The 18,640-nt window shown below is 40.2% G+C and overlaps 1 protein-coding gene and 1 long non-coding RNA gene across 3 annotated transcripts in view; one reads left to right on the top strand and one right to left on the bottom strand.

Annotated features, from left to right (window-relative positions):
* The window catches only part of PARD3B (par-3 family cell polarity regulator beta), a 2,156,380-nt gene that overhangs the window by 168,881 nt on the left and 1,968,859 nt on the right, over positions 1 to 18,640 (top strand). The window lies entirely within an intron of this gene.
* LOC143925458 (uncharacterized) lies at positions 7,177 to 8,363 on the bottom strand. The gene is made up of 4 exons (XR_013261986.1): positions 8,100 to 8,363; positions 7,811 to 7,903; positions 7,558 to 7,654; positions 7,177 to 7,436 (listed from the first exon to the last, which is right to left on the bottom strand). It is a non-coding gene; the product is annotated as an uncharacterized LOC143925458 (long non-coding RNA).

The following is an 18,640-nucleotide window of genomic DNA, read 5'->3' as shown; positions in this document are numbered from 1 at the left end:
CCTTACTCTTTTGCCTTCTCCCTCTTTCTCCCTTTCTCTCTCCCTCTTCCTTTTCCCTCCACCCCTCTTTCATCTCAGACTCTAACCACATCCCCATTAAGCCACGCCCCAACATTTAGTTTAAGCCACACCCATTTTTTTGCCCGCTACACATGTTTCTCACTGCTAAGTCACACCTACAAATATATGTCCCACCCCTAATTAAATTAAGACCCCGCCTACATACAAAAGTGTGCCTCTATTAATTTTTTTAGAATGTTGGCAACTATGCATTTGGTATCTCCTGGATTCACACAGTTTAAATGTAAATAGTATATGCTGCAAACTATATAATATCTAGCCTAATCTCATAAACATGTTTATTGCATTACTTATTTTTCTGTACAATTTTCTCGGTAAACCTAATTAATCATTAAATGTTGTCAGGCTGTCATCATACAGTTAATTATCAAATACTCTATTTTAGAAAGTAGCGACCCTATCCTCCGTTGCTATAGAAACTGGTGCAACAGTAGCTATTAACTAAAATTATACAATTTATTATTTTTTAAGAATCTAAGAGTATGACAGAGGCTAATAACCATTCTTTTTAACAATACACAAATTATATAAGAGTTTAAGAATAATTAAATGTGAATCCTTGATGAAGATGCTTGTAGTATAAATAACAGTTATGTAAATTCTGTGCCATATTTCTATAGCATACCTAGCATTTCAGGTTTTAGACACCTTTCAAATGGAAATTGCAATCAAAGTAGTGGCATATACATAAGAGGTTATAAGAAACAAAAGCTGATGCTTAAATTAATCTTATAAACTGCTAGTTTAAGGTTTACATGGGAACAGTAGTGTGTTTATTTTTGTTGTAGCGAGATAATATGGACAGGAGTATTATAGCAATGGTTGCATAGGGACTTGGGGCTGGGAGTTGAAGTGTCAATTTATTAGTAAAATACTGTATCATGTTTAGGTGGGGATAACGATTAATTCTGCGGGGCCTTCATATGTAATGACCAAATAAGGCTGCCTGTATCTACATATATAAGTAGGAACTATACACAGAAACAAGTTTTTAAAATCCTAACAAATATTGATACATTTATTGTTTGTCAAAAAAAAAAAAATCATCAAAATTCCCCTTAAGGGCCGGTTCACACTGCTGCCGTATGAATTTAGCGTGATTTTGATCCGATTGCATTGTAAATTTGCATTGCGAATTCTTTGTGTTCCTGCGATTCTACTGCAAATTATGCAGTCTATGGAGCTGAATTTGCATCAAACTCGTACAGGACCCTTTTTTTACGCAGCTTGGATTCGCAATGCTTTGATGTGAACGGCATTCGTGGAAAACTATGTTATTAAAATGACCTGCGAATTTGAGCGAGCGCAATGGCTCAAATTCGCAATAGAATTTACAGCAGTGTGAACCGGCCCTAATAGTATAAACTCAGCGTATTCGGTATGAATTATTTGATGTAGACACAGGGTTCATAGTGTTTAAAATTAGATTCAGCTTCATAGTTCTTGAGGGAACACAGGTCCTCTCAACAGATATAATTTTAAAGCATTCAGTCAACCTAACCAGTGTGAGTTTCTGTAATTACACAGATAGCTGGCGAGTTTGGGGTGTGCCATACCAGCTGACAGTTCACCTTTTGATTGTCCTATTACAAAAGTATTATGCAGAACATGAAATTCAGGCAGATGGCAGAACTGAACTCCAGAACCATAAACATATTTTCTTCTTCTGGTCCATCAACTAGAAAACATTGAAAATATATGCCCACAAATTTATTCTAGAAAGTAAAAGGGAATCTATGTGACGTGTACCCATCAAAGAATGAAAGGGAAACTTCTAATAAAATATTTCACAAATCAAAAATAAAAACCGTAGAGGTGATCAAATACCACAAAAATAAAGCTCTATTTGTGGGAAAAAAAGGACGCCAATTTTGTTTGGCAGCCACGTCGCACGACTGCGCAATTGTCAGTTAAAGCAACGCAATGCCGAATCGCAAAAAGGGGCTTGGTCCTTTTGGCTGCAAATTGGTCCAGGGCTTACACCCCATAATGTCTTTAACTTTGCTTTGAAACACTGCTATTTATATCATAAGATTGCAAGCCATTCATCCAGGGCCTCTTCAAGGAGCACTGCATATTCTTATTAACCACTTCAATACATGGAACTTATACACCTTCCTGCCCAGACCAGCTTTCAGCGCTGTCGCATTTTGAATGACAATTGCGCGATCATACTACACTGTACCCAAAGTAAATTTTTATAATTTTGTTCCCACAAATAGAGCTTTCCTTTGGTGGTATTTGATCACCTCTGGGATTTTTATTTTCTGCTAAACAAATTTAAAAAAAGACCAAAAAATTTGAAGAATTTTTTTTTGTTTTAGTTACAAAACCAAGTAAGTTTTCTCCTTCACTGACGGACACTGATAAGGCGGCACTGATGGGCACTGATGAGGTGCCATTGATGGACACTGATAGGCAGCACTGATAGGTGGCACTGATATGCAGCACTGATGGGTACATATAGGTGGCACTGATGTACTGTAATGTATGGTACTAATGGATGTTAATCAGTGCCAAACAATGCCTGCAAATCAGTGATGCCCATTGTGGGCACTGGCATCCCTGGTGGTCTAGGGTGGCATACCTGGTGGTGATATCCCTGGTGGTCCTGGTAGCATCCCTGGTGGTCCAGTGTGGGCATCCTCGGGGGGGGGGGGGGCTGCACTGATAATTGATCAGCACAGACCCCCCCCCCCCGTCAGAGGAGAAGCCAATCAGCTCTCCTCTACTCGCATCTGACAGAGTGAGGAAAAGCCAATCAACGATCAACGGCTCTTCCTGTTTACTTCGTGATCAGCCATTATTTGACACGGCTGATCACATGGTAAAGAGTCTCCGTCAGAAACTTTTTACCTAGATCGAAGTTGCTGACGACTGTGATGCGCGCCCCCGGGGGCACACAGAGGCTTAATATCCTCAAGACGACATATGACGTCTGGTCAGGATATTGAAACCACTTTGCCACCGTCATTTTGTTATATGGTGGGCAGCAAGTGGTTAAATATTATTTTTCAAATAATTAAAAGTATGACAGATAAAACTAAATAAAATATTTTATGTACTTAGTAACAGGTACATACTTCAGAAATTTGCAATAATCTTTGAGGTGGCCCTTGGATAAATGATCTGATCACCTTACAGTTACATTCTATGGAGTTGATTTACTAAAGGCAAATTGGCTTTTCACCTTGCAAGGGATATTCCACTTTGCAAGGGCATTTTCCCTTAGCTTAGTGAATGTGGAGAAAATTCACTTTGCTAAAAATACTTCTATTTAATATTTCATAATATACTCACACAAGCACACTGTTCTACTTCAAAGACAAGAGATGCTGATTTTTAATCAGAACTCTGAAAGTAGAGGAAAGTTGCATGATTTGTTTATTGCATGATTTGCCTCTCCTATTTTATCACTATAAAGCATGAAGTAAATTCGTAAAACTGGAAAGCTGTCATTACAAAAATGAAAAGTGTGCAGGTAAGCATTTCTGACACAGCTCAAACATTCCACACGTTAAACAGATCAGCAAAATCTCTGCCAGGTACTTAACTTTTTGCCATGACAGTTTGCTAGTCAAACTTTATTTAGTCATAAAACTGTTTTTATTTTGTTACAATCATATGATGCTTGCTGAAGTGTGTTGTACCAAAGAATTGGTGTAGTATGAATTCTGCCTCCCTTATAAGTAATTCAGGGATTGCCCTTCAATGTAAATAAGGGAAGCAGGGTTTTCATTTGCAAGGGAAATGAATGCTATTTTCTTGAATTTTATATATCTTATTAGTACAGTACAGGACACATGCTTCATATTCATAGACCCTGAGTTATAGGCTGGTACCTTCAGGTGATTGGACACTGGTAACGTTTTGAAGAACATGTCCCCCCTATAACCCTACTCCACTCTGTGAGTCCTCAGTTTTTTTTTGTTTTTTCTTGCTAGTGACGCAATCCTATTAAGGTGAAAAAACACCTGGCAGTGGCTGGTCCCCCAGACCCCCCCCCAGTCTTACTTACCTGAGCCCTGGAATTTAACACGCCGGAGATGCGCTCTTCCTTTGCCCAGGGTTCTCGGCTCTAGATTGGATAGATCAAGCTCCCGCTGCTGTCAATCAAATCCAATGATGCGGTGGTGAGGCCAAGTCCGGCATTCGTGCCTATGGACGCAAATGCTGGACTCGGGAGCGTGCCTGCAAGGTAACCCCCCCAGGAGAGCGCTCCTCTTAGGGAGTTTACCAATGCAAGGAGGAGATGCGAGAGCTGGCGAGTGACCCCAGAAGAGGATGTTTGGGGCCATTCTGTGCAAAACAAGCTGCACGGTGAAGGTAAGTATATGTTTGTTGTTTAAAAAAACAAAAAACGAGCCTTTACAATCACTTTAACCTAAAGTGGAACTTTAGTCAGAAAATTAGGTCCTGACAAATCCCTTCAGGCTGGCCCCTTTTGCAGGTATAGCTATGTAAAATATTTAAAAATATGTGCCTATACTGTTTAAAATCCAGGAATGCATTGTCTTACCCTGCTCTGCACTTGCTCAGTGACTTCCTATACTTGGAATTGTGTGTCCAAGATTTACTGTTGCTGAAGGGGGAAGAAACCAACAGGGATGATACAGACTGTGTGGAGGGAATTGAGATTAGGGAGGGTGAAAAGAAAAACAGGAGAGGTGGCAGGACAAACTCTGCCACTAGGGAGACACAAAATATGTAAACCGAGGCTGGCCATACACTCTGCAGTTTTCTTTCCTTCAACCACAGTTTGAAGGAGAGAAAATCACTTGATTTCCCCCATCAACACAATCTGTGTGAACAATATACAAGATGTGTACATTGGAGGTATGCACTGTTTACATAGTCCATGTATAAAACTTCCCAAATGGAAGCTCGAGATAAGGGAAAGAAACCAGGTTCCAAATAACTCCTGCAGCTCCTTCGACAGGACTGGGATGGATTAGGTTAATTATGGATTAGGTTTATTATATATGGCATACTTACATGTAAAAACTTGATTAACAGCATAAAGAAGCCAAGGTGGACCGCTAGGCATATGATGAACACACATTGACAGCCGCGTATATGGTACATACGCCTAACCCAGCCAGAGGCATCAAGCCAACAGTGTTGATGGCTGCAATAGAACAGTGACCAGCTGTCAAATCCAGCCAGTAATGTCAGGGGTTGACAGGTCCACTTTGCATTTCGGGGGCTCAAGCCCCTTTGTCCAGCAACCTGTCTACAGGGAAAAGCTGGTATTTATGCAGAGCCAGCTAAAGAGGGAGGTGGCGTGGGACAGGGCTTGATAAAACCGCTGCATGGGAACTCCCTTTTAAACAGTAATATTTACATGACAAATATAAATTAGATTAATGAATTTTAGCAGACACCTTTTCCAGCCCCACCATCTCTACCCAAGTTAGATCTAAATATGCCTGCCCTAGAAGAGGCAGACATGGATAGAGGCAGACAACTCTGAAGCAGTATTAAAACTTTTCACTCTCAGGATCCCTACTTCTGATTGTTGTAGCTTCATGCAATATGATTGCCATGTTCATATGTTCTCTTCTGCTGTGCGCAAAAGCCTCGGCATCGTTACACTTGAGTCTCCTCTGCATACAAAAAGACAAAACTATTCCCTGTTCATGGGCAAAAAAATGGGAAACCTATAACAATTGGGTAAATCCCGAAAAGATTTTCACCCCTCAGAGAATCATTGCTGAGCTTTATCCAGTGTGAAAAGAGTTCTGTTCTAGTAGTAAACCCCGCCATCTCTGTATTAAAGAACTTGCTGTACCAAATAAAGCTGTACCTCCTTTTAAGGATTCTTTTGATCGAAAGTTTGAGATGCTCCTAAAGATTCTCTTTACTCTCACAGGCCCAACCCTGCAACCAACTATTAATACAATTTCTGTCTGGAAAACTGAAGCTAATTGGACTAGGGCAATGAACATCCACTGCATACTGTATTCCAAGACTGTAGTTTTCATATCTCTGTCACATACTGTATGTCCCAGAACTGTGGATTCATTATGTGCATTCAAAGGGGTACAACATAGTGTTCCAAACTTTACCTCATCATTGTTTTCTTCATTCAAACCAACCAAATTCAGCCAAAGGACAGTTAGATTTGCAGAACACCCTGAACTGTCTCTCGTCCCAAGAAATAGTTCCAGTAACTCTTTCAAAACCTGTTCACGGTAGAAAAACTCAATGGAGGTATTCATCCCACCCTAGACCTAAATCCTTCAAATTTTAAAATTTCACATGAATCACCAAGGACATTGCCTCTTCACATGAATCACCAAGGACATTGCCTCTTCACATGAATCACCAAGGACATTGCCTCTTCACATGAATCACCAAGGACATTGCCTCTTCACATGACAATAAACCCCACCCCCTACGCGTGGGACTTTTATGGCACTACCAATACACATATAACCAAAACGACATGCACTATATGCAATTAAATTTTATTATACACAATGGTAAAATACATAGCAAAATAGTTATATAGAAAAACACGGATGCATCAAAATGCAAACAAAAGAAGTGAACCGGACAAAGTACAGTTGCCTGAACCCAATGACGTTTTGGAGATGCAACATATTCTCCTTATTTGCAGGGAAGAACTGTCTATAAGATTCAAATGTACAGCAATTAACCCAAAAATTCTTTATACACATATATCATAGTTTCATGATCATTCGAATAACAAACATAGCTATACTTTCATCACGATCACTTAGCAGGGTGTATCTAAGCATCCTAGGAAATATTAAAAAACATAAAACTATGGGATTCATGCAGCATGGAGTCATCCCCAGGTCACATCAGCCAATTATATGAATTGCAAGTAGTTGGAGAAAAACAACAGGGGGAGGCGGAAAGGGGAATGGAAATGTCCCCTCAGCGCATAACCCCCAATCCACCTGGGGTCTGGGATCCGGCCTCTTCACATGAATCACCAAGGACATTACTTCTCAGACATGGGGACTACTTGTCCTTTTTTTTCATGGTGTATCTCATTTCAGACCACATTTACATCACCCTGTGCTTCCTATGGACTTGCAGTTAAAAATAAATAAAAACAAAGAATTTATTTAAAAGGGATATTTTATTGAATATGCTAAAAAATGGCCAAAGAAAGGTCAGTGAATAGAAAATTAGAAAACAGCATATATTAATTTTCATACAAACAATGTACAGAGTCCATCAATTAGTTTAAATAACCAAATTCTTGGCGGTTCAGATGTTAAATTCCCGTCATGTTTCGCCTATTGTTAGGCTTCTTCAGGGGAGCCAATGGTTGATGGAAGGAGAAATATTTTATTTGTAAAAACAAGTAAGAGAATTTGCTGTGGAAAAAATATATAGCAAAATTAATGGAGCTGGTCATGTTGAGAGAACACTTCCTAAATTCCCACCAAAGCCCACCTGTCTCAAAAAGTTCAACCAATGGTAAATGTAAAACAATACCTGTCAATCTCAAACAAATTCGCCTATGCCCTGAAATGAAGACCCCACTCAGAGTTGGAAACGAGCCAGTCCCCAAAATCGCCAAAACGAAAGGTGACTGCAGGAGATAAATTGAGCAAACATAGAGGTCCAATATGTTGCAAAGTTCACAGGGAGCCTAAAAAGGCTTCCAAAAAAAAAAAAAAATAATAATTTTTATTTTAAGAAAAAAAAAAAAAAAAGAGAGAGATCCATATACGGCAAAAGGTCATACCTGTATTGGTTGGATATGAAGTGTGTCACATAAAGATAGCTGTAGGTTAGCAAAAAGGGAGTCCTTAAAGATTTTTGAAACTGGTGTGGTAACCTGAATTATAATAAATAAGAAAAAGAAAAAGGGGAGAGGGGTTCTTTAAATTTTTTATCCAAATAAAACTAATGGGTAATATCAAAATGATAAATGAAGTATGCCTGAAGATAAGCAAATAAAAAAAAATAAAAAATTTTTTTTGCTTGGCATAATGCTCAGAAAGGTTTAACTAAAGTCATTAATAATTGCTTACCATAAACAGAGAGAGGCAACAGACTCAGCTGTTGCTATATTAGACAAGCTATCAGCAAGAAGATACTATGTAGCAGGAAGCTGCAGAGTCAAGCCAGTCACGCTATTGGTAGAGCGGTTTAGGAAGATTGGTCTAGGATATGAGAAGAGAACAATGCCAGAGCTAGTGATCAAAGGTTAAAAAAGTGGAATAAAGGAAATTGGAAAAGCTGCATGGTATGTGTGGACATGCCATGTGCTTTTCTACAAACTAACCTTCACGGCGGGATCGTCACAAATACACTCTGCAGGGCCGATACACCTGCATTGTGAGTGTGCACCTTTTATCTCCCTCAACATCCTACGTCACAGCAGCGGCGCAGGATGTGAGCGGACAATAGATGCGGGACTGCGCATGCGCGCCGAGCAAGTGAGCCTACAACCCCCATAATGCTCTGCGGCGGCGTCTCCGTAGCCCAGGAAACCTAAACGCCGCAACAGGCAATAACGGGGATCGTAAGAGAGACAACTAGAGGATCCAAACGAACCCCCCAAGAAAAGATGTCAATCAAGGGACACAGCAAGGTGCATGCGCTGGCATAGCAGCCCGCATGTTAACAGGTCCAGCTTCCACTTAGCTGGACCTGTGTGTCCATACAGACACCTAAATGGAGACAGAGAGAACAGGCTTGCCCCTCCAGAGAGGGGGGCCTCCACCACAAGGGCGGACTTGGAGGCAGCGAAAGAAAAGCCAGTATGTGACAAAACCATTATGGACTAATCTATAAAATCATAGCCCTATAAGTGGCCGTTCACAGCATGTTTATTATTTCTAGTATATAAATTAATTCCCGAGACAGGTGGGCTAAAGGAAAAGGGAAGGATAGTGCCTGTCGGCCGACTCCACTAAAATGCATAGATTTGTAATGAGAACAATATTATAAAGTAAACAAATGATTATTAATTTAAAAACATTCATAGAAATCATAACAATATTACATAGATCGACTGCATTGTTGCTATTAAAGTAATAATCAGCAATGATAGAAAGATAGCAACAGTCCCATTTACCCCTTTCCGTTTCTCCTTAATTGCTAAAACCTGGATGAGGTGCGCTGATTATTCCCCGCCTGATTTAGTTCTTTCCATCCTTCCCAAATAAAAACAAAATAAAAAAACAAAAACAAAAAAAAAACTGAGCCGCTCAGTTTACCTATGTCTATGCCACTACAGAAACACACAGTAAAGTGAAAAATAAAAAAAAGTCATGTTGCATTTTTGGTGTGCTTTCAAATGTGTCTGCATCCAGAGAATGCTGTAAATATTGATATCGCAGGTTTATGATTTTAAGTGTGTACATATTAGTATGCCCAGCATATCTGGCATTCTAGTACACAATACACACACGGCACTTCTAGCCTAACCCCTCAGTACATAATACTAGCCCTATACCATCGCTTCTGCGACACACTCCCAGATACCCAGTATAGATCGCACCCCCTCCAGGTACACCACTGATACTTATTATAATGTTCTTGTGCATTATAAATGTATATAACCCCTTTGCAATGTTCATTAAATGTGCTGCTTTGCTGCTTAAATTTACGAAAGGTAAATCCACTTTGCACTACATGTGCAAAGTGCACTTGAAATTGCACTGAAAGTGCACTTGGAAATGCAGTCGCTGTAAAGCTGAGGGGAATCTCTGTTGATTTTATCATCCAATCATGTGCAAGCTAAAATGCTGTTTTTTTACATTTTCCTTGCATGTCCCCCTCGGATCTACAGCGGCTGCACTTCCATGTGCACTTTGCACTTGTAGTTTGCACTTGTAGTGCAATTGGATTTGCCTTTCGTAAATAACCCCCATTGCATAGGAAAAGGGAGCTTCGCAGTTTTATAGACTCCATAGCCATCCTTGTATAAGAAGCACCAATAGCAGTGCCTCCGATCAGTGATAGCATTTATGGACCATATGATCATTACATTTGTGAAATCTTTCTATGCTATACAAAATATTTTTTTCCACCAGCTGCTTCTGGTGCTTTTGTTTACACCTCATTTACATATAGGGAAGTGGAAGGCAACCTTGGAAGAATACTAGCCAATGCCAGAAACATACTGAAAGCCACAGGTCTGTTTTGATCGTCAGTGTTCAAAGCACTTGTTTGAATAGACTTTTATATTGTTAGCAAGATCAGAAAAACGTCAATATATACTTCAGTATGAAAGTTCTTTAATGTGGTAAATCTCTGCCAGGAGCTTTTTTCATTATCATGGTATGAGACATGGTTTTGATTTTAGATGATTTCACTGTTGTGTTTTTTTGTGTTTTTTTTTTTTTAATGTGATTCTTTATCCTACTTAGAGAGTCGGCTTCATCTTCTTTCTAATGCAATGACTATGCAGGCAAGAGACGGGAAGCATTGCTTTCTACATTTGTGTTGGAAGTATTTTTGTGCAAACCCACTTCTTTCCTAGAGTTGTAAACGGCAAACCTGTATAAATATGTTTATTTTTTTTTTAAAGCCCTTCTAATGCATTAGGTTTTGTGGGTGGTAGGTAGGAGGGTAGATGATGCAGGATGTGTGCTATTATGGTCAGCTAGTCAACTCCCTCCTGTGTCATGACCTGTAGACTGTGCAGGAAGCAAGGAAGAAGTAATGGGGCAGTGTTTTTAAACAGCCATGAAGACAGTGAGGTAAGCGTGTGTAGAATAATTGGAAAGCTGTTTTATTTTTGCAAAAGAAGTACATTAATGCTATATGCCCGGCTTCCAGCGACCATCACACGAACCATAGTATGCAAGCATGTACCTAGGGTGGGGGGTTTCTATTAATACCCCACCTCTGTTTCATGTCTGCAATTACCAGACCACTTTCATACCATATATTTCTAATTCTAGATAAGACACGCGCTTGCTCCTGACTAGTGGCACTTCAGCCACAAAACACGTAGATCCACCAAATGTCGTGTTCCTCATAATTCTACCCAATCCTCTACAATTGTTACTTAATGTCTACCCCACAGGATATTCGAGCCACCTGCCATGCAGGCATGATTTTATATTTCATGATTTTACAATAATATTAATTTTTTTGGTGTACTGCAGAATATTTTTGTGTTGATAAGATTATGTATCATTGCTTTATTATGGTTACTGTAGATATCTGTTCCTATTCAGAATTGGTATTAATACTCTATGTATGTTACAATTTTTATGAACCAATTAAAGTTTTCCCAATTGTTCACCAAATTCTATCTATTTGTTGCGCTCACGCACTTCATGTAAAGTCCCACCCTTGTTGCTTTCCCCATTTTTGATTAATGCTATATTGGTACATAGGGGAGATGGAATTGAGAAAAAAAAGAGAACTTATCCTTTAAGGGCAGAGGAGAGTACCTACTTTAGGTTTCCAAATATTTTAGGATATACACAGATAGTAATACTGAACTGACAAATGCAGTGGTGATGTGTCCATAAGGGTGCATGGGCGCTGACCCCTCTCTCCAGCCGCCCCCTCTATCACCATCTATCAGGAAGCGATCCATGGCCGCCACTGCCAACCCCCTATTCAGGCACCTGGCCCCTTTTTGGGGGCTGGGCGCCTGAATTACAGCGACGGGAGTGTTTTTGAAGCACCTGATTAGAGCCATAGGCTCTAATAGGCATCACAAAGGTAAACAGCAAGTGCCATGCTTGGTGCTCACAGTTCACTCAGCTGTGTTAGAAAAGAGAATGAATATTCGCTTTCATAACACGGAACCGCTCTCCGCCAATCTGGCGCTCGGGTCTGTTACCCATCACCTGATTGTCAGGCGCTGTGATTGGACGTCTATCAGGCGTCCAATCATAGGAGAGGATAGGAGAAGACATCGAGGACATGGAGACAGCCCGGCAGCTGTCTTGGCTGTATGCCCAGACTTCACTTCCATTGCTGAACAGGAAGAAAAAAAATCTCTAACAGGATTTGAACTTTCTAGAATATATAAAGCTGAAAACAGCAGATATACAAGTAAAACTTATGTAGGAGGATTTGTTTCATCTCTGTGTATCATCTGAGGCTGTTCATTTCACTGAGTTTTGCATTCAGTTATACTTTAAGTAAATCGGCCCCAATAATTCTGTGTTTTTTTTTTTTTGGTTTTGGGCACTGATAAACAGCCCTGGCATTAATGAGGCACTGAAAGGCGGCACTGATGGACACTGGCATCACTGATGGACACAGGTGGGCATCGCTGATGGGGCTGCACTGATAATGAATACACTAATTATCAGTGCAGATCCCCCATCAGGAAAGCCACTGATCGGTTCTCCTCTACTCACACGCTGTTCAGCGTGAGTAGAGGAATTTCCTTAACTGGTATTTCTGTGTACACTGTGATCATCTGTGATTGGAGACAGCTGATCACATGGTAAAGAGCCTACATCGTAGGCTCTTCACCGTGATCAGAGATGCGGTGTGTCCAAGCGACACACCATATCACAGATCACCATGCTGTGCATCCGGGGAATGCACGAGCGGGTTCTTCTGAAGGACGTCATATGAACAATGAAACCCCCACCCAGCATATAGCAAATATGAAATGACAGCCGGGCGGGGGTTTCATTGTTCATTGTTTCATTTTTTTTTATATTAAAAGTGCCTTTATTGTGGCTAGTTTGCCTTCTTCTTATCTCAAGATTTAAAAATAGCTGGTACTTATGGAAGCCATGTGGCACAAAAGCATACAGTAACTGTAAGCATTATGGTTTGTGGAAGAGCAATCTGATTATACCACTTCAGCTGCAGAGGAAATGAAATGGGCAACTGTTTATGAATTCAACTGAAATAAGCCTACTTAGCCTAGGATATGATGTGTTAAATAATACAGACTTTCTAATGGCTTGGGTGAAAAGAATATTGGAAATTAACTTTACTTGGTTTCAAGCACGGTCTCTTGGAAATAATGCATGGAGGATAGTATTATTAACTGAATGTGATGACTTGCAGCAAAGTAGAATCAAGGCAGGCATCTGAATTTTACCAGAGGTCACAATCACTTTATAGAATATTTAATATCTGAATTATTTATCGCTGAAAAGTAGAACAGAGTGGGAAAAGAAGAGAGAAAAAAATATTTGATTTGTTAAGTCATGGTTGCAGAAACATTTCAGAACATATCATTACCATATCTTTGTGAAAAAAAGAAAAAAAATGCTAATTACATAGTACCATCTATGATTCTATAATTTCGCAATCGCCATCACTGGATATTTATGTTGTTCTTTTTTATTTAAAGTGTTACAGTAGGTCCAACATAGTGAAGCCAGAATGGGTAGGCTAAACGTTGGCCGGTGGCTTGTTTCATGGGGCTTTTATGGCATTTTGTTTTTTGTCTTTTGAAGGAAAGGTATAGTCAAATTATCTGTCTATGGTCAGTTATGACTTTTGATGAAAAATGGGGTTGATTTACTAAAACTGGAGTGCAAACTCTGATGAAGCTGTGTATAATAGCCAATCGGCTTGTAACTTCAGCTTGTTCACTTAGGCTTTGACAAAAAAGTTGGAAGCTGATTGGTTTCTATCCAGAGCTGCACCAGATTTTGCACGCTCTAGTTTTAGTAAATCAACTCTGATGAGTTCTTCTTTAGTCACCTAAACCTCATAATATAATCTTGGTATCTAGTTTCTGCTTTGAACCTGATAACAGCTGGCGACTCTATGGCAGTAACTTCATGCGGGTAGCAGTGCACAAGGCAACTTGCCAAGGTTGGTAAAGTATTCTAGCTCCCTTTTGCAATTGTTTAATCTCAAAGCCAATACAGCAAACCCTGAGCCTGCCATAATAGTATTATAGCATTGCAGTTGAACCCAGGATTGATTATCGGACCAAGCAATGCTTTTCTAGTTAAAGTGACCCCATTACCACTGAGTAGCTCATGTAAAAGAAGTATTAATTTACTAATGCATGACTTTGTACTGAAAAGATGCCATATCGCCTCTTAGCCACTGCAAGTAAACAATTGTCTGATAAAACAAATACTTTATACTCCTGCCAGCTGTTTTGAGTTCTTCTGATGGCTTTCATGTCCTGTAGTGATGTACGAGCACAGGGAAGGACCTACAGCAGCTGTCAGCAGAACAAGAAATCTACACACTTGAAAATATTTTATTATTATTTAAGGTATTTGTATAGCGCAGCACTTTACATATACACTGTACATTCACATTGGTCTCTACCCTCAAGGAGCTTACAATCTAATGTAAAATATAGAATACTTGCAGCGCTGGGGAGCAAAGCAGCAGAGGCTTTTTTAGTAAATAGGTCACCAGAACGATAAGTGTATTTACATTTTCTTTAGGCTTTGTGCACACTGAGCTTAACCGCTTGCCGACCAGCCGCTGCAGTTTTACTGTGGTAGAATGGCACGGCTGGGCAAAAAGGCGTTATGTAACGCCGCTTCGCCCTGTGGCCCCTAAGGGCACGCGACTGCTGCTCGCCCCCGGAGCCGATGCGAGTGCCCAGCGGTCGCGATCACCTGCAGGCTCCCGCGATTGCTGGTTACACACCGAGAACCGGGATCTATGTGTGTAAACACAGTTTCTGGTTCTCTGAGGGGAGAAGAAACTGAAAGTATGAACAGCGATCTGTAATCTCTCCTACATAGTCCCCTCCCCCCTTCAGTTAGAACTAGTAAAACAAAAAAAATATATAATAAAAATGCCATAAAATATCCCCTATTTTGGAGACGCTATAACGTATTGGATAAGGATTACAGACTAATTTACAGGCTGAAAAAAAAAAAAAATAACAATGTCAAAAGCACGTTCAGGAGAGGAGCCGAAGAGCAGGGAAAACACTGAACACGCCTAAATGTGCATCAATGCTAGATGTGTTTAGGCGCATTTGAGTGTTAAGGCCTTCCAGTGGCCAGAGTAAATTATTATTCTGGTCATTAGAATACATTATTGCTTAAACACTTGATACGCATAAACACGCTTGTAGTACATCGCTTTAGACGCGTTTTTTTAAGATGCTTTTCTTTTGGCAGGAATTTTATTGTTCAGGGGAACAAAGCAAATGCCCTGTCTACATGAGGCATTTTAGGTGGCATGTTGGGTAAAGCTACCATGTGGTGACAGGGTCACCTTGAAGGTATTGCTGTCTGTGTCTACATAGGCAAGACTGGTCACCAAGGTAGAGCCAAGAATGCAGTGCACTCAGCATTTGGCTATTGGTCATGGCACACAATATTTTGGATGCATGGGCTATATTTACAAAAAGGCACTTTTGATTAAATGTCAAGTTCAATGTTTGGGAGGAAGAGGAAGCCACATAACTTAAACCCCTTTCACACCGGGGCAGTTATCAGGCATTTTAGCTCTAGAAATAGCCTCTGCTAAGTGCCAAAAAAAACTGCCTCCCATTGACTGCAGTGTGACTTTTCACACTCAGGTGATGCGCTTGCGGGACGTTACCAAAAGTCCAGTTGTTTTTCTTTAAATATCGCCCTTGGATGGAACCTACTACTGTGTTCCCCTGAAAATAAGAAAAAAACACACTAGGGCTTACTTTTGGGGGATGTCTTCTCTGTCAGCTCAGGAGTCATCATTATGACATCCTTAATCCCAAAAATATCTAATCAGTTTTGTAAAAATATTATCTAATGTTCAGTGATTCTCCCTTTGTAACTTTATTTGTTGAAAATATCTTATTTACAGCGTGATCCGCCAGAGCTCTTCTTCCCCATTCTGAGCGCTGCTTGAAGTAAGGGCTGAGATGTCGGCTGTCGTCAGCCCCACTCCGAGCACTGCCGAGTGAAGGGCAGAGATGCCTGCTGTCATCAGCCCCACTCCGAGCACTGCCAAGGGAAGGGCATAGATGCCTGCTGTCATCAGCCCCACTCTGAGCACTGCCAAGGGAAGGACAGAGATGCCTGCTATCGTCAGCCCCACTCCGAGCACTGCTGAGGGAAGGCCAGAGATGCCTGCTGTCATAAGCCCTACTCCGGGGACTGCCGGGAGGGGGGGGGGCACGCTGATGTCAGCGGGGGGGGGAGAGAAGATCTGCAGCTGGTCACGTGGGCGCTATAAATGAGGTTTTTTTCCGACAATAAAGTTACAAAAGGAGACACGATGAACATTATATAACATTTTTACAAAACAGATTATATATATCATTGATGCCACAGACCTATATTAATGGCTGGGGGGGGGGGCAGCTTTGATGTTTAAAAAAGAAAAGCAAAATTACTTTTAGCCTATCATTCTATATCTTAGGCTTTTATGATAGGATTGTTTGCAAATCAGGCATAACCATATTTATAGTATTTTTTTTTTTTATATAAATGTATATTCTGAGACATCTTTCTTTATACTTTCTTCTTTCCTTATTGTAGATTTACAACACTAACAATTGACTAACAGAAGGCCCACACTATACCTCAATGCTAGTAATGATTGTACTCAATAAATATGATTTGTACATCTTAAAAGGACAATGGATATTTTCACCTGTCACCGATTTCATGACAGGAGAAATTGTTGTGGTGGAAAATTTCCAGTTCAGAGGCACTTGGATGGATTATGCTGTTAGAAGCACTCTTCAGAATATCTATTGAATATGAGTTTCTTGGATAAAAAGGATGCTTTATTCATAGATACTGCTATGTAATTCTACTTAATCTTAAACGGATTGATAATACTAATATATTGTCACACTGACCTTCTGGAGAAAATGGTATGACGTTCTTCGACCAAATTTACTTTTAAGTAAATCTTCAACTTTTATTTTTTTTTTCAGTTTTATGCAGCTCATTAAGGCTGGGTTCACACTGCTGCGGGGGGGGGGGGGTCCGGATGTGATTCGCACCGCACTGCAGTGCAAATCACATCGGATCTCTGTAGCGATGCGAGTTCAGCCATACAGATAGTATGGCTGAATTCGCATCGCTCCCGCAGCAAACTCGCACGGGACCCTTTTTTTTGTTCCGCAGCAGAATCGGATCGCATGGGTGTTCACACCATGCGATCCGATTCTTGTGCGAGTGTGCAGATCGCACTGCGATATGCGGACGGATCTGGGGGTGTCATTAACATTTAATTGACACTCCCAGCCGTCCGCATAGGGCAGTGTGAACTGCCGGCGGGAGGTATGCGATGCGGGAAAACGCTGCGGATTCGCGGCATTCCCGCATCGCTATAGTGTGAACCTGGCCTAAAGATCGTCTTTGGCTTTTATGTCTCTCTAACATTTGTGTTTAGGTAGAAGTTCTTCATTCATGTTGATAAAAGCATTGAAATTACTTTTCAATGAAGATAGGATTAAATTAAGCATCTGGGATCCGTCCAACTTGTTTTATTTTTGTTTTATATTGTGGTGTGCATTCACACCTGAGCAGAGCGACGTTTAGGCTTATTTTTTTTAAGCATTTTTAGAAGAGTATTACAAGCATTTTACAGCTTCGGGTGTTTTTTTTTTTTTTTTAGCCAATAGAAATCACTAGGGGAAGGAAAGGTGGAAGAGAAACGTTGTTTGAGCAGAAAACGCACAACAAAATGCTTTTAAAATGCTCATATAGTAAATTTTTAGGTGTTTCGATTGAAGTCTATTGGGCCCAGTCTGCCAAAAAGAAGCTCATTTACTTTTTTTAATGACAGGCGTTTTGCTTCAGGCGATAAACTCTCAGATGTGAACAGGGGCCATTGAAATTAATTTGATTTGGCTTTATCGAGAGATTTAGAGCTACAGGCTTCAAGCAGAAAATCACTCGGGTGTGAACGGGCTCCAAAAATTACTAAATAATAAAATGGAGATTAATGCCCGGTACACACACTGAGATTATCGGACGATTATGTTTTTTTTTTTTTGTTTTGTTTTTTTGCATGCTAATCAAAGATTGATTCTGATGAGTTTACTAAAGTCACGGAAATTCCCGTACAACAGAAAACAATTGGAAGTCATGTGTTGTAATGCATTTGTATTGCATTTTCGAACAATGGCTATACTGGTTAAACAAAAATCATACGATCTGGCATCGTGCGTTTTTTTTTATTTATTTCGTGCATGTCCAATAGAATAATATTGAATGAACGGTCATGATCGGCTCTGTACTAACGATCCGATTATCGCATGATCGCTTTCCGTACGATTTTCTGACCGTGTGTATGGGGCATAAGACCCCTTTCACACAACCCTTCATTTGATCAGTTCGGTCACTTTTTTCCATAGAAAAAATGGAAGAAGTTTACATCAGTTTTTCAGCCGTTTTTTTACATCTGCCAGCAAGAGTCCTTATTAACCACTTTAGTGTGGGGTCATTTTTACATGCAAAAATGGACTGTTCGTCCATTTACATCCATTTTTCCTCCAATCTGTTTTTTTTAACAAATGAAAAATAGGGCTTTCATCTGTTAAAAAAAAAAAAAACAGATGTTGACAGAAGCGGATTAAAGTGGATGAAAATAGATGAACGTCCATTTTTTTCATAGGAATGAATTGATGTCCGTTTTTTTTTATCCGTCAATGGAGGGATGAAAAAAGGACGAATGGTCTGTATGTGTGAAAGGAGCCTAAGAC

Source organism: Lithobates pipiens, unplaced genomic scaffold, assembly GCF_037356315.1.
Source record: "Lithobates pipiens isolate NorthernLeopardFrog02 unplaced genomic scaffold, aLitPip1_a1.2 Scaffold_22, whole genome shotgun sequence".
NCBI lineage: Eukaryota > Metazoa > Chordata > Amphibia > Anura > Ranidae > Lithobates > Lithobates pipiens.
Note: the sequence above shows the minus strand (reverse complement) of the source record. Positions and strands in the feature narration are given on the sequence as shown.